Source organism: Mytilus californianus, unplaced genomic scaffold, assembly GCF_021869535.1.
Source record: "Mytilus californianus isolate M0D057914Y unplaced genomic scaffold, xbMytCali1.0.p SCAF_3, whole genome shotgun sequence".
NCBI classification, from domain to species: domain Eukaryota; kingdom Metazoa; phylum Mollusca; class Bivalvia; order Mytilida; family Mytilidae; genus Mytilus; species Mytilus californianus.
Window position 1 is genome coordinate 22,310,142 of NW_026262679.1, and position 16,345 is coordinate 22,326,486.

The window sequence follows — 16,345 nt, forward strand, 5'->3', positions numbered from 1 at the left end:
AAGGCACAGATGCAGGAAACAGCAAGAGATAAGTATTTTTTCTGACTTGCAGTGCCCCCCTCCATCGGTGTGGTCGATATGAAACTAATATACACTTTTTGTTTTTCTTTCAGAGTACCTGACCCGGAGGTGGAGGCCGTGGAACCCAAGGCAAAGGCACAGATGCAGGAAACAGCAAGAGATAAGTATTTTTTCTGACTTGCAGTGCCCCCCTCCATCGGTGTGGTCGAAATGAAACTAATATACACTTTTTGTTTTTCTTTCAGAGTACCTGACCCGGAGGTGGCGGCTGCGGATACCAAGGCAAAGGCACAGATGCAGGAAACAGCAAGAGATAAGTATTTTTTCTGACTTGCAGTGCCCCCCTCCATCGGTGTGGTCGATATGAAACTAATATACACTTTTTGTTTTTCTTTCAGAGTACCTGACCCGGAGGTGGAGGCCGTGGAACCCAAGGCAAAGGCACAGATGCAGGAAACAGCAAGAGATAAGTATTTTTTCTGACTTGCAGTGCCCCCCTCCATCGGTGTGGTCGATATGAAACTAATATACACTTTTTGTTTTTCTTTCAGAGTACCTGACCCGGAGGTGGAGGCTGTGGATACCAAGGCAAAGGCACAGATGCAGGAAACAGCAAGAGATAAGTATTTTTTCTGACTTGCAGTGCCCCCCTCCATCGGTGTGGTCGATATGAAACTAATATACACTTTTTGTTTTTCTTTCAGAGTACCTGACCCGGAGGTGGAGGCGGCAGAAACCCAAGGCAAAGGCACAGATGCAGGAAACAGCAAGAGATAAGTATTTTTTCTGACTTGCAGTGCCCCCCTCCATCGGTGTGGCCGATATGAAACTAATATACACTTTTTGTTTTTCTTTCAGAGTACCTGACCCGGAGGTGGAGGCCGTGGAACCCAAGGCAAAGGCACAGATGCAGGAAACAGCAAGAGATAAGTATTTTTTCTGACTTGCAGTGCCCCCCTCCATCGGTGTGGTCGATATGAAACTAATATACACTTTTTGTTTTTCTTTCAGAGTACCTGACCCGGAGGTGGAGGCTGTGGATACCAAGGCAAAGGCACAGATGCAGGAAACAGCAAGAGATAAGTATTTTTTCTGACTTGCAGTGCCCCCCTCTATCGGTGTGGTCGATATGAAACTAATATACACTTTTTGTTTTTCTTTCAGAGTACCTGACCCGGAGGTGGAGGCGGCAGAAACCCAAGGCAAAGGCACAGATGCAGGAAACAGCAAGAGATAAGTATTTTTTCTGACTTGCAGTGCCCCCCTCCATCGGTGTGGCCGATATGAAACTAATATACACTTTTTGTTTTTCTTTCAGAGTACCTGACCCGGAGGTGGAGGCCGCAGAAACCCAAGGCAAAGGCACAGATGCAGGAAACAGCAAGAGATAAGTATTTTTTCTGACTTGCAGTGCCCCCCTCCATCGGTGTGGTCGATATGAAACTAATATACACTTTTTGTTTTTCTTTCAGAGTACATGACCTGGAGGTGGAGGCCGCAGAAACCCAAGGCAAAGGCACAGATGCAGGAAACAGCAAGAGATAAGTATTTTTTCTGACTTGCAGTGCCCCCCTCCATCGGTGTGGTTGATATGAAACTAATATACACTTTTTGTTTTTCTTTCAGAGTACCTGACCCAGAGGTGGAGGCGGCGGAACCCAAGGCAAAGGCACAGATGCAGGAAACAGCAAGAGATAAGTATTTTTTCTGACTTGAAGTGCCCCCATCCATCGGTGTGGTCGATATGAAACTAATATACACTTTTTGTTTTTCTTTCAGAGTACCTGACCCGGAGGTGGAGGCCGCGGAACCCAAGGCAAAGGCACAGATGCAGGAAACAGCAAGAGATAAGTATTTATTCTGACTTGCAGTGCCCCCCTCCATCAGTGTGGTCGATATGAAACTAATATACACTTTTTGTTTTTCTTTCAGAGTACCTGACCCGGAGGTGGAGGCCGCAGAAACCCAAGGCAAAGGCACAGATGCAGGAAACAGCAAGAGATAAGTATTTTTTCTGACTTGCAGTGCCCCCCTCCATCGGTGTGGTCGATATGAAACTAATATACACTTTTTGTTTTTCTTTCAGAGTACCTGACCCAGAGGTGGAGGCGGCGGAACCCAAGGCAAAGGCACAGATGCAGGAAACAGCAAGAGATAAGTATTTTTTCTGACTTGCAGTGCCCCCCTCCATCGGTGTGGTCGATATGAAACTAATATACACTTTTTGTTTTTCTTTCAGAGTACCTGACCCGGAGGTGGAGGCCGCAGAAACCCAAGGCAAAGGCACAGATCCAGGAAACAGCAAGAGATAAGTATTTTTTCTGACTTGCAGTGCCCCCCTCCATCGGTGTGGTCGATATGAAACTAATATACACTTTTTGTTTTTCTTTCAGAGTACCTGACCCGGAGGTGGAGGCCGCAGAAACCCAAGGCAAAGGCACAGATGCAGGAAACAGCAAGAGATAAGTATTTTTTCTGACTTGCAGTGCCCCCCTCCATCGGTGTGGTCGATATGAAACTAATATACACTTTTTGTTTTTCTTTCAGAGTACCTGACCCGGAGGTGGAGGCCGCAGAAACCCAAGGCAAAGGCACAGATCCAGGAAACAGCAAGAGATAAGTATTTTTTCTGACTTGCAGTGCCCCCCTCCATCGGTGTGGTCGATATGAAACTAATATACACTTTTTGTTTTTCTTTCAGAGTACCTGACCCGGAGGTGGAGGCCGCAGAAACCCAAGGCAAAGGCACAGATGCAGGAAACAGCAAGAGATAAGTATTTTTTCTGACTTGCAGTGCCCCCCTCCATCGGTGTGGTCGATATGAAACTAATATACACTTTTTGTTTTTCTTTCAGAGTACCTGACCCGGAGGTGGAGGCCGCAGAAACCCAAGGCAAAGGCACAGATGCAGGAAACAGCAAGAGATAAGTATTTTTTCTGACTTGCAGTGCCCCCCTCCATCGGTGTGGTCGATATGAAACTAATATACACTTTTTGTTTTTCTTTCAGAGTACCTGACCCGGAGGTGGAGGCCGTGGAACCCAAGGCAAAGGCACAGATGCAGGAAACAGCAAGAGATAAGTATTTTTTCTGACTTGCAGTGCCCCCCTCCATCGGTGTGGTCGATATGAAACTAATATACACTTTTTGTTTTTCTTTCAGAGTACCTGACCCGGAGGTGGCGGCTGCAGATACCAAGGCAAAGGCACAGATGCAGGAAACAGCAAGAGATAAGTATTTTTTCTGACTTGCAGTGCCCCCCTCCATCGGTGTGGTCGATATGAAACTAATATACACTTTTTGTTTTTCTTTCAGAGTACCTGACCCGGAGGTGGAGGCCGTGGAACCCAAGGCAAAGGCACAGATGCAGGAAACAGCAAGAGATAAGTATTTTTTCTGACTTGCAGTGCCCCCCTCCATCGGTGTGGTCGATATGAAACTAATATACACTTTTTGTTTTTCTTTCAGAGTACCTGACCCAGAGGTGGAGGCGGCGGAACCCAAGGCAAAGGCACAGATGCAGGAAACAGCAAGAGATAAGTATTTTTTCTGACTTGAAGTGCCCCCATCCATCGGTGTGGTCGATATGAAACTAATATACACTTTTTGTTTTTCTTTCAGAGTACCTGACCCGGAGGTGGAGGCCGCAGAAACCCAAGGCAAAGGCACAGATGCAGGAAACAGCAAGAGATAAGTATTTTTTCTGACTTGCAGTGCCCCCCTCCATCGGTGTGGTCGATATGAAACTAATATACACTTTTTGTTTTTCTTTCAGAGTACCTGACCCAGAGGTGGAGGCGGTGGAACCCAAGGCAAAGGCACAGATGCAGGAAACAGCAAGAGATAAGTATTTTTTCTGACTTGCAGTGCCCCCCTCCATCGGTGTGGTCGATATGAAACTAATATACACTTTTTGTTTTTCTTTCAGAGTACCTGACCCGGAGGTGGAGGTCGCAGAAACCCAAGGCAAAGGCACAGATGCAGGAAACAGCAAGAGATAAGTATTTTTTCTGACTTGCAGTGCCCCCCTCCATCGGTGTGGTCGATATGAAACTAATATACACTTTTTGTTTTTCTTTCAGAGTACCTGACCCGGAGGTGGAGGCCGCAGAAACCCAAGGCAAAGGCACAGATGCAGGAAACAGCAAGAGATAAGTATTTTTTCTGACTTGCAGTGCCCCCCTCCATCGGTGTGGTCGATATGAAACTAATATACACTTTTTGTTTTTCTTTCAGAGTACCTGACCCAGAGGTGGAGGCGGCGGAACCCAAGGCAAAGGCACAGATGCAGGAAACAGCAAGAGATAAGTATTTTTTCTGACTTGCAGTGCCCCCCTCCATCGGTGTGGTCGATATGAAACTAATATACACTTTTTGTTTTTCTTTCAGAGTACCTGACCCGGAGGTGGAGGCCGCAGAAACCCAAGGCAAAGGCACAGATCCAGGAAACAGCAAGAGATAAGTATTTTTTCTGACTTGCAGTGCCCCCCTCCATCGGTGTGGTCGATATGAAACTAATATACACTTTTTGTTTTTCTTTCAGAGTACCTGACCCGGAGGTGGAGGCCGCAGAAACCCAAGGCAAAGGCACAGATGCAGGAAACAGCAAGAGATAAGTATTTTTTCTGACTTGCAGTGCCCCCCTCCATCGGTGTGGTCGATATGAAACTAATATACACTTTTTGTTTTTCTTTCAGAGTACCTGACCCGGAGGTGGAGGCCGCAGAAACCCAAGGCAAAGGCACAGATCCAGGAAACAGCAAGAGATAAGTATTTTTTCTGACTTGCAGTGCCCCCCTCCATCGGTGTGGTCGATATGAAACTAATATACACTTTTTGTTTTTCTTTCAGAGTACCTGACCCGGAGGTGGAGGCCGTGGAACCCAAGGCAAAGGCACAGATGCAGGAAACAGCAAGAGATAAGTATTTTTTCTGACTTGCAGTGCCCCCCTCCATCGGTGTGGTCGATATGAAACTAATATACACTTTTTGTTTTTCTTTCAGAGTACCTGACCCGGAGGTGGCGGCTGCGGATACCAAGGCAAAGGCACAGATGCAGGAAACAGCAAGAGATAAGTATTTTTTCTGACTTGCAGTGCCCCCCTCCATCGGTGTGGTCGATATGAAACTAATATACACTTTTTGTTTTTCTTTCAGAGTACCTGACCCGGAGGTGGAGGCCGCAGAAACCCAAGGCAAAGGCACAGATGCAGGAAACAGCAAGAGATAAGTATTTTTTCTGACTTGCAGTGCCCCCCTCCATCGGTGTGGTCGATATGAAACTAATATACACTTTTTGTTTTTCTTTCAGAGTACCTGACCCGGAGGTGGAGGCCGCAGAAACCCAAGGCAAAGGCACAGATGCAGGAAACAGCAAGAGATAAGTATTTTTTCTGACTTGCAGTGCCCCCCTCCATCGGTGTGGTCGATATGAAACTAATATACACTTTTTGTTTTTCTTTCAGAGTACCTGACCCAGAGGTGGAGGCGGCGGAACCCAAGGCAAAGGCACAGATGCAGGAAACAGCAAGAGATAAGTATTTTTTCTGACTTGCAGTGCCCCCCTCCATCGGTGTGGTCGATATGAAACTAATATACACTTTTTGTTTTTCTTTCAGAGTACCTGACCCGGAGGTGGAGGCCGCAGAAACCCAAGGCAAAGGCACAGATCCAGGAAACAGCAAGAGATAAGTATTTTTTCTGACTTGCAGTGCCCCCCTCCATCGGTGTGGTCGATATGAAACTAATATACACTTTTTGTTTTTCTTTCAGAGTACCTGACCCGGAGGTGGAGGCCGCAGAAACCCAAGGCAAAGGCACAGATGCAGGAAACAGCAAGAGATAAGTATTTTTTCTGACTTGCAGTGCCCCCCTCCATCGGTGTGGTCGATATGAAACTAATATACACTTTTTGTTTTTCTTTCAGAGTACCTGACCCGGAGGTGGAGGCCGCAGAAACCCAAGGCAAAGGCACAGATGCAGGAAACAGCAAGAGATAAGTATTTTTTCTGACTTGCAGTGCCCCCCTCCATCGGTGTGGTCGATATGAAACTAATATACACTTTTTGTTTTTCTTTCAGAGTACCTGACCCGGAGGTGGAGGCCGTGGAACCCAAGGCAAAGGCACAGATGCAGGAAACAGCAAGAGATAAGTATTTTTTCTGACTTGCAGTGCCCCCCTCCATCGGTGTGGTCGATATGAAACTAATATACACTTTTTGTTTTTCTTTCAGAGTACCTGACCCGGAGGTGGAGGCCGTGGAACCCAAGGCAAAGGCACAGATGCAGGAAACAGCAAGAGATAAGTATTTTTTCTGACTTGCAGTGCCCCCCTCCATCGGTGTGGTCGATATGAAACTAATATACACTTTTTGTTTTTCTTTCAGAGTACCTGACCCGGAGGTGGCGGCTGCGGATACCAAGGCAAAGGCACAGATGCAGGAAACAGCAAGAGATAAGTATTTTTTCTGACTTGCAGTGCCCCCCTCCATCGGTGTGGTCGATATGAAACTAATATACACTTTTTGTTTTTCTTTCAGAGTACCTGACCCGGAGGTGGAGGCCGTGGAACCCAAGGCAAAGGCACAGATGCAGGAAACAGCAAGAGATAAGTATTTTTTCTGACTTGCAGTGCCCCCCTCCATCGGTGTGGTCGATATGAAACTAATATACACTTTTTGTTTTTCTTTCAGAGTACCTGACCCAGAGGTGGAGGCGGCGGAACCCAAGGCAAAGGCACAGATGCAGGAAACAGCAAGAGATAAGTATTTTTTCTGACTTGCAGTGCCCCCCTCCATCGGTGTGGTCGATATGAAACTAATATACACTTTTTGTTTTTCTTTCAGAGTACCTGACCCAGAGGTGGAGGCGGCGGAACCCAAGGCAAAGGCACAGATGCAGGAAACAGCAAGAGATAAGTATTTTTTCTGACTTGAAGTGCCCCCATCCATCGGTGTGGTCGATATGAAACTAATATACACTTTTTGTTTTTCTTTCAGAGTACCTGACCCGGAGGTGGAGGCGGTGGAACCCAAGGCAAAGGCACAGATGCAGGAAACAGCAAGAGATAAGTATTTTTTCTGACTTGCAGTGCCCCCCTCCATCAGTGTGGTCGATATGAAACTAATATACACTTTTTGTTTTTCTTTCAGAGTACCTGACCCGGAGGTGGAGGCCGCAGAAACCCAAGGCAAAGGCACAGATGCAGGAAACAGCAAGAGATAAGTATTTTTTCTGACTTGCAGTGCCCCCCTCCATCGTTGTGGTCGATATGAAACTAATATACACTTTTTGTTTTTCTTTCAGAGTACCTGACCCAGAGGTGGAGGCGGTGGAACCCAAGGCAAAGGCACAGATGCAGGAAACAGCAAGAGATAAGTATTTTTTCTGACTTGCAGTGCCCCCCTCCATCGGTGTGGTCGATATGAAACTAATATACACTTTTTGTTTTTCTTTCAGAGTACCTGACCCGGAGGTGGAGGCCGCAGAAACCCAAGGCAAAGGCACAGATGCAGGAAACAGCAAGAGATAAGTATTTTTTCTGACTTGCAGTGCCCCCCTCCATCGGTGTGGTCGATATGAAACTAATATACACTTTTTGTTTTTCTTTCAGAGTACCTGACCCGGAGGTGGAGGCCGCAGAAACCCAAGGCAAAGGCACAGATGCAGGAAACAGCAAGAGATAAGTATTTTTTCTGACTTGCAGTGCCCCCCTCCATCGGTGTGGTCGATATGAAACTAATATACACTTTTTGTTTTTCTTTCAGAGTACCTGACCCAGAGGTGGAGGCGGCGGAACCCAAGGCAAAGGCACAGATGCAGGAAACAGCAAGAGATAAGTATTTTTTCTGACTTGCAGTGCCCCCCTCCATCGGTGTGGTCGATATGAAACTAATATACACTTTTTGTTTTTCTTTCAGAGTACCTGACCCGGAGGTGGAGGCCGCAGAAACCCAAGGCAAAGGCACAGATCCAGGAAACAGCAAGAGATAAGTATTTTTTCTGACTTGCAGTGCCCCCCTCCATCGGTGTGGTCGATATGAAACTAATATACACTTTTTGTTTTTCTTTCAGAGTACCTGACCCGGAGGTGGAGGCCGCAGAAACCCAAGGCAAAGGCACAGATGCAGGAAACAGCAAGAGATAAGTATTTTTTCTGACTTGCAGTGCCCCCCTCCATCGGTGTGGTCGATATGAAACTAATATACACTTTTTGTTTTTCTTTCAGAGTACCTGACCCGGAGGTGGAGGCCGCAGAAACCCAAGGCAAAGGCACAGATGCAGGAAACAGCAAGAGATAAGTATTTTTTCTGACTTGCAGTGCCCCCCTCCATCGGTGTGGTCGATATGAAACTAATATACACTTTTTGTTTTTCTTTCAGAGTACCTGACCCGGAGGTGGAGGCCGTGGAACCCAAGGCAAAGGCACAGATGCAGGAAACAGCAAGAGATAAGTATTTTTTCTGACTTGCAGTGCCCCCCTCCATCGGTGTGGTCGATATGAAACTAATATACACTTTTTGTTTTTCTTTCAGAGTACCTGACCCGGAGGTGGAGGCCGTGGAACCCAAGGCAAAGGCACAGATGCAGGAAACAGCAAGAGATAAGTATTTTTTCTGACTTGCAGTGCCCCCCTCCATCGGTGTGGTCGATATGAAACTAATATACACTTTTTGTTTTTCTTTCAGAGTACCTGACCCGGAGGTGGCGGCTGCGGATACCAAGGCAAAGGCACAGATGCAGGAAACAGCAAGAGATAAGTATTTTTTCTGACTTGCAGTGCCCCCCTCCATCGGTGTGGTCGATATGAAACTAATATACACTTTTTGTTTTTCTTTCAGAGTACCTGACCCGGAGGTGGAGGCCGTGGAACCCAAGGCAAAGGCACAGATGCAGGAAACAGCAAGAGATAAGTATTTTTTCTGACTTGCAGTGCCCCCCTCCATCGGTGTGGTCGATATGAAACTAATATACACTTTTTGTTTTTCTTTCAGAGTACCTGACCCGGAGGTGGAGGCTGTGGATACCAAGGCAAAGGCACAGATGCAGGAAACAGCAAGAGATAAGTATTTTTTCTGACTTGCAGTGCCCCCCTCCATCGGTGTGGTCGATATGAAACTAATATACACTTTTTGTTTTTCTTTCAGAGTACCTGACCCGGAGGTGGAGGCGGCAGAAACCCAAGGCAAAGGCACAGATGCAGGAAACAGCAAGAGATAAGTATTTTTTCTGACTTGCAGTGCCCCCCTCCATCGGTGTGGCCGATATGAAACTAATATACACTTTTTGTTTTTCTTTCAGAGTACCTGACCCGGAGGTGGAGGCCGTGGAACCCAAGGCAAAGGCACAGATGCAGGAAACAGCAAGAGATAAGTATTTTTTCTGACTTGCAGTGCCCCCCTCCATCGGTGTGGTCGATATGAAACTAATATACACTTTTTGTTTTTCTTTCAGAGTACCTGACCCGGAGGTGGAGGCTGTGGATACCAAGGTAAAGGCACAGATGCAGGAAACAGCAAGAGATAAGTATTTTTTCTGACTTGCAGTGCCCCCCTCTATCGGTGTGGTCGATATGAAACTAATATACACTTTTTGTTTTTCTTTCAGAGTACCTGACCCGGAGGTGGAGGCGGCAGAAACCCAAGGCAAAGGCACAGATGCAGGAAACAGCAAGAGATAAGTATTTTTTCTGACTTGCAGTGCCCCCCTCCATCGGTGTGGCCGATATGAAACTAATATACACTTTTTGTTTTTCTTTCAGAGTACCTGACCCGGAGGTGGAGGCCGCAGAAACCCAAGGCAAAGGCACAGATGCAGGAAACAGCAAGAGATAAGTATTTTTTCTGACTTGCAGTGCCCCCCTCCATCGGTGTGGTCGATATGAAACTAATATACACTTTTTGTTTTTCTTTCAGAGTACCTGACCTGGAGGTGGAGGCCGCAGAAACCCAAGGCAAAGGCACAGATGCAGGAAACAGCAAGAGATAAGTATTTTTTCTGACTTGCAGTGCCCCCCTCCATCGGTGTGGTTGATATGAAACTAATATACACTTTTTGTTTTTCTTTCAGAGTACCTGACCCAGAGGTGGAGGCGGCGGAACCCAAGGCAAAGGCACAGATGCAGGAAACAGCAAGAGATAAGTATTTTTTCTGACTTGAAGTGCCCCCATCCATCGGTGTGGTCGATATGAAACTAATATACACTTTTTGTTTTTCTTTCAGAGTACCTGACCCGGAGGTGGAGGCCGCGGAACCCAAGGCAAAGGCACAGATGCAGGAAACAGCAAGAGATAAGTATTTATTCTGACTTGCAGTGCCCCCCTCCATCAGTGTGGTCGATATGAAACTAATATACACTTTTTGTTTTTCTTTCAGAGTACCTGACCCGGAGGTGGAGGCCGCAGAAACCCAAGGCAAAGGCACAGATGCAGGAAACAGCAAGAGATAAGTATTTTTTCTGACTTGCAGTGCCCCCCTCCATCGGTGTGGTCGATATGAAACTAATATACACTTTTTGTTTTTCTTTCAGAGTACCTGACCCAGAGGTGGAGGCGGCGGAACCCAAGGCAAAGGCACAGATGCAGGAAACAGCAAGAGATAAGTATTTTTTCTGACTTGCAGTGCCCCCCTCCATCGGTGTGGTCGATATGAAACTAATATACACTTTTTGTTTTTCTTTCAGAGTACCTGACCCGGAGGTGGAGGCCGCAGAAACCCAAGGCAAAGGCACAGATCCAGGAAACAGCAAGAGATAAGTATTTTTTCTGACTTGCAGTGCCCCCCTCCATCGGTGTGGTCGATATGAAACTAATATACACTTTTTGTTTTTCTTTCAGAGTACCTGACCCGGAGGTGGAGGCCGCAGAAACCCAAGGCAAAGGCACAGATGCAGGAAACAGCAAGAGATAAGTATTTTTTCTGACTTGCAGTGCCCCCCTCCATCGGTGTGGTCGATATGAAACTAATATACACTTTTTGTTTTTCTTTCAGAGTACCTGACCCGGAGGTGGAGGCGGCGGAACCCAAGGCAAAGGCACAGATGCAGGAAACAGCAAGAGATAAGTATTTTTTCTGACTTGCAGTGCCCCCCTCCATCGGTGTGGTCGATATGAAACTAATATACACTTTTTGTTTTTCTTTCAGAGTACCTGACCCGGAGGTGGAGGCCGCAGAAACCCAAGGCAAAGGCACAGATCCAGGAAACAGCAAGAGATAAGTATTTTTTCTGACTTGCAGTGCCCCCCTCCATCGGTGTGGTCGATATGAAACTAATATACACTTTTTGTTTTTCTTTCAGAGTACCTGACCCGGAGGTGGAGGCCGCAGAAACCCAAGGCAAAGGCACAGATGCAGGAAACAGCAAGAGATAAGTATTTTTTCTGACTTGCAGTGCCCCCCTCCATCGGTGTGGTCGATATGAAACTAATATACACTTTTTGTTTTTCTTTCAGAGTACCTGACCCGGAGGTGGAGGCCGCAGAAACCCAAGGCAAAGGCACAGATGCAGGAAACAGCAAGAGATAAGTATTTTTTCTGACTTGCAGTGCCCCCCTCCATCGGTGTGGTCGATATGAAACTAATATACACTTTTTGTTTTTCTTTCAGAGTACCTGACCCGGAGGTGGAGGCCGTGGAACCCAAGGCAAAGGCACAGATGCAGGAAACAGCAAGAGATAAGTATTTTTTCTGACTTGCAGTGCCCCCCTCCATCGGTGTGGTCAATATGAAACTAATATACACTTTTTGTTTTTCTTTCAGAGTACCTGACCCGGAGGTCGCGGCTGCAGATACCAAGGCAAAGGCACAGATGCAGGAAACAGCAAGAGATAAGTATTTTTTCTGACTTGCAGTGCCCCCCTCCATCGGTGTGGTCGATATGAAACTAATATACACTTTTTGTTTTTCTTTCAGAGTACCTGACCCGGAGGTGGAGGCCGTGGAACCCAAGGCAAAGGCACAGATGCAGGAAACAGCAAGAGATAAGTATTTTTTCTGACTTGCAGTGCCCCCCTCCATCGGTGTGGTCGATATGAAACTAATATACACTTTTTGTTTTTCTTTCAGAGTACCTGACCCAGAGGTGGAGGCGGCGGAACCCAAGGCAAAGGCACAGATGCAGGAAACAGCAAGAGATAAGTATTTTTTCTGACTTGAAGTGCCCCCATCCATCGGTGTGGTCGATATGAAACTAATATACACTTTTTGTTTTTCTTTCAGAGTACCTGACCCGGAGGTGGAGGCGGTGGAACCCAAGGCAAAGGCACAGATGCAGGAAACAGCAAGAGATAAGTATTTTTTCTGACTTGCAGTGCCCCCCTCCATCAGTGTGGTCGATATGAAACTAATATACACTTTTTGTTTTTCTTTCAGAGTACCTGACCCGGAGGTGGAGGCCGCAGAAACCCAAGGCAAAGGCACAGATGCAGGAAACAGCAAGAGATAAGTATTTTTTCTGACTTGCAGTGCCCCCCTCCATCGGTGTGGTCGATATGAAACTAATATACACTTTTTGTTTTTCTTTCAGAGTACCTGACCCAGAGGTGGAGGCGGTGGAACCCAAGGCAAAGGCACAGATGCAGGAAACAGCAAGAGATAAGTATTTTTTCTGACTTGCAGTGCCCCCCTCCATCGGTGTGGTCGATATGAAACTAATATACACTTTTTGTTTTTCTTTCAGAGTACCTGACCCGGAGGTGGAGGCCGCAGAAACCCAAGGCAAAGGCACAGATGCAGGAAACAGCAAGAGATAAGTATTTTTTCTGACTTGCAGTGCCCCCCTCCATCGGTGTGGTCGATATGAAACTAATATACACTTTTTGTTTTTCTTTCAGAGTACCTGACCCGGAGGTGGAGGCCGCAGAAACCCAAGGCAAAGGCACAGATGCAGGAAACAGCAAGAGATAAGTATTTTTTCTGACTTGCAGTGCCCCCCTCCATCGGTGTGGTCGATATGAAACTAATATACACTTTTTGTTTTTCTTTCAGAGTACCTGACCCGGAGGTGGAGGCTGCAGAAACCCAAGGCAAAGGCACAGATGCAGGAAACAGCAAGAGATAAGTATTTTTTCTGACTTGCAGTGCCCCCCTCCATCGGTGTGGTCGATATGAAACTAATATACACTTTTTGTTTTTCTTTCAGAGTACCTGACCCGGAGGTGGAGGCCGTGGAACCCAAGGCAAAGGCACAGATGCAGGAAACAGCAAGAGATAAGTATTTTTTCTGACTTGCAGTGCCCCCCTCCATCGGTGTGGTCGATATGAAACTAATATACACTTTTTGTTTTTCTTTCAGAGTACCTGACCCGGAGGTGGCGGCTGCAGATACCAAGGCAAAGGCACAGATGCAGGAAACAGCAAGAGATAAGTATTTTTTCTGACTTGCAGTGCCCCCCTCCATCGGTGTGGTCGATATGAAACTAATATACACTTTTTGTTTTTCTTTCAGAGTACCTGACCCAGAGGTGGAGGCGGCGGAACCCAAGGCAAAGGCACAGATGCAGGAAACAGCAAGAGATAAGTATTTTTTCTGACTTGAAGTGCCCCCATCCATCGGTGTGGTCGATATGAAACTAATATACACTTTTTGTTTTTCTTTCAGAGTACCTGACCCGGAGGTGGAGGCGGTGGAACCCAAGGCAAAGGCACAGATGCAGAAAACAGCAAGAGATAAGTATTTTTTCTGACTTGCAGTGCCCCCCTCCATCAGTGTGGTCGATATGAAACTAATATACACTTTTTGTTTTTCTTTCAGAGTACCTGACCCGGAGGTGGAGGCCGCAGAAACCCAAGGCAAAGGCACAGATGCAGGAAACAGCAAGAGATAAGTATTTTTTCTGACTTGCAGTGCCCCCCTCCATCGGTGTGGTCGATATGAAACTAATATACACTTTTTGTTTTTCTTTCAGAGTACCTGACCCAGAGGTGGAGGCGGTGGAACCCAAGGCAAAGGCACAGATGCAGGAAACAGCAAGAGATAAGTATTTTTTCTGACTTGCAGTGCCCCCCTCCATCGGTGTGGTCGATATGAAACTAATATACACATTTTGTTTTTCTTTCAGAGTACCTGACCCGGAGGTGGAGGCCGCAGAAACCCAAGGCAAAGGCACAGATGCAGGAAACAGCAAGAGATAAGTATTTTTTCTGACTTGCAGTGCCCCCCTCCATCGGTGTGGTCGATATGAAACTAATATACACTTTTTGTTTTTCTTTCAGAGTACCTGACCCGGAGGTGGAGGCCGCAGAAACCCAAGGCAAAGGCACAGATGCAGGAAACAGCAAGAGATAAGTATTTTTTCTGACTTGCAGTGCCCCCCTCCATCGGTGTGGTCGATATGAAACTAATATACACTTTTTGTTTTTCTTTCAGAGTACCTGACCCGGAGGTGGAGGCTGCAGAAACCCAAGGCAAAGGCACAGATGCAGGAAACAGCAAGAGATAAGTATTTTTTCTGACTTGCAGTGCCCCCCTCCATCGGTGTGGTCGATATGAAACTAATATACACTTTTTGTTTTTCTTTCAGAGTACCTGACCCGGAGGTGGAGGCCGTGGAACCCAAGGCAAAGGCACAGATGCAGGAAACAGCAAGAGATAAGTATTTTTTCTGACTTGCAGTGCCCCCCTCCATCGGTGTGGTCGATATGAAACTAATATACACTTTTTGTTTTTCTTTCAGAGTACCTGACCCGGAGGTGGCGGCTGCAGATACCAAGGCAAAGGCACAGATGCAGGAAACAGCAAGAGATAAGTATTTTTTCTGACTTGCAGTGCCCCCCTCCATCGGTGTGGTCGATATGAAACTAATATACACTTTTTGTTTTTCTTTCAGAGTACCTGACCCGGAGGTGAAGGCCGTGGAACCCAAGGCAAAGGCACAGATGCAGGAAACAGCAAGAGATAAGTATTTTTTCTGACTTGCAGTGCCCCCCCCTCCATCGGTGTGGTCGATATGAAACTAATATACACTTTTTGTTTTTCTTTCAGAGTACCTGACCCGGAGGTGGAGGCTGCGGATACCAAGGCAAAGGCACAGATGCAGGAAACAGCAAGAGATAAGTATTTTTTCTGACTTGCAGTGCCCCCCTCCATCGGTGTGGTCGATATGAAACTAATATACACTTTTTGTTTTTCTTTCAGAGTACCTGACCCGGAGGTGGAGGCGCCAGAAACCCGAGGCAAAGGCACAGATGCAGGAAACAGCAAGAGATAAGTATTTTTTCTGACTTGCAGTGCCCCCCTCCATCGGTGTGGTTGATATGAAACTAATATACACTTTTTGTTTTTCTTTCAGAGTACCTGACCCAGAGGTGGAGGCGGCGGAACCCAAGGCAAAGGCACAGATGCAGGAAACAGCAAGAGATAAGTATTTTTTCTGACTTGAAGTGCCCCCATCCATCGGTGTGGTCGATATGAAACTAATATACACTTTTTGTTTTTCTTTCAGAGTACCTGACCCGGAGGTGGAGGCCGCGGAACCCAAGGCAAAGGCACAGATGCAGGAAACAGCAAGAGATAAGTATTTTTTCTGACTTGCAGTGCCCCCCTCCATCAGTGTGGTCGATATGAAACTAATATACACTTTTTGTTTTTCTTTCAGAGTACCTGACCCGGAGGTGGAGGCCGCAGAAACCCAAGGCAAAGGCACAGATGCAGGAAACAGCAAGAGATAAGTATTTTTTCTGACTTGCAGTGCCCCCCTCCATCGGTGTGGTCGATATGAAACTAATATACACTTTTTGTTTTTCTTTCAGAGTACCTGACCCAGAGGTGGAGGCGGCGGAACCCAAGGCAAAGGCACAGATGCAGGAAACAGCAAGAGATAAGTATTTTTTCTGACTTGCAGTGCCCCCCTCCATCGGTGTGGTCGATATGAAACTAATATACACTTTTTGTTTTTCTTTCAGAGTACCTGACCCGGAGGTGGAGGCCGCAGAAACCCAAGGCAAAGGCACAGATCCAGGAAACAGCAAGAGATAAGTATTTTTTCTGACTTGCAGTGCCCCCCTCCATCGGTGTGGTCGATATGAAACTAATATACACTTTTTGTTTTTCTTTCAGAGTACCTGACCCGGAGGTGGAGGCCGCAGAAACCCAAGGCAAAGGCACAGATGCAGGAAACAGCAAGAGATAAGTATTTTTTCTGACTTGCAGTGCCCCCCTCCATCGGTGTGGTCGATATGAAACTAATATACACTTTTTGTTTTTCTTTCAGAGTACCTGACCCGGAGGTGGAGGCCGCAGAAACCCAAGGCAAAGGCACAGATGCAGGAAACAGCAAGAGATAAGTATTTTTTCTGACTTGCAGTGCCCCCCTCCATCGGTGTGGTC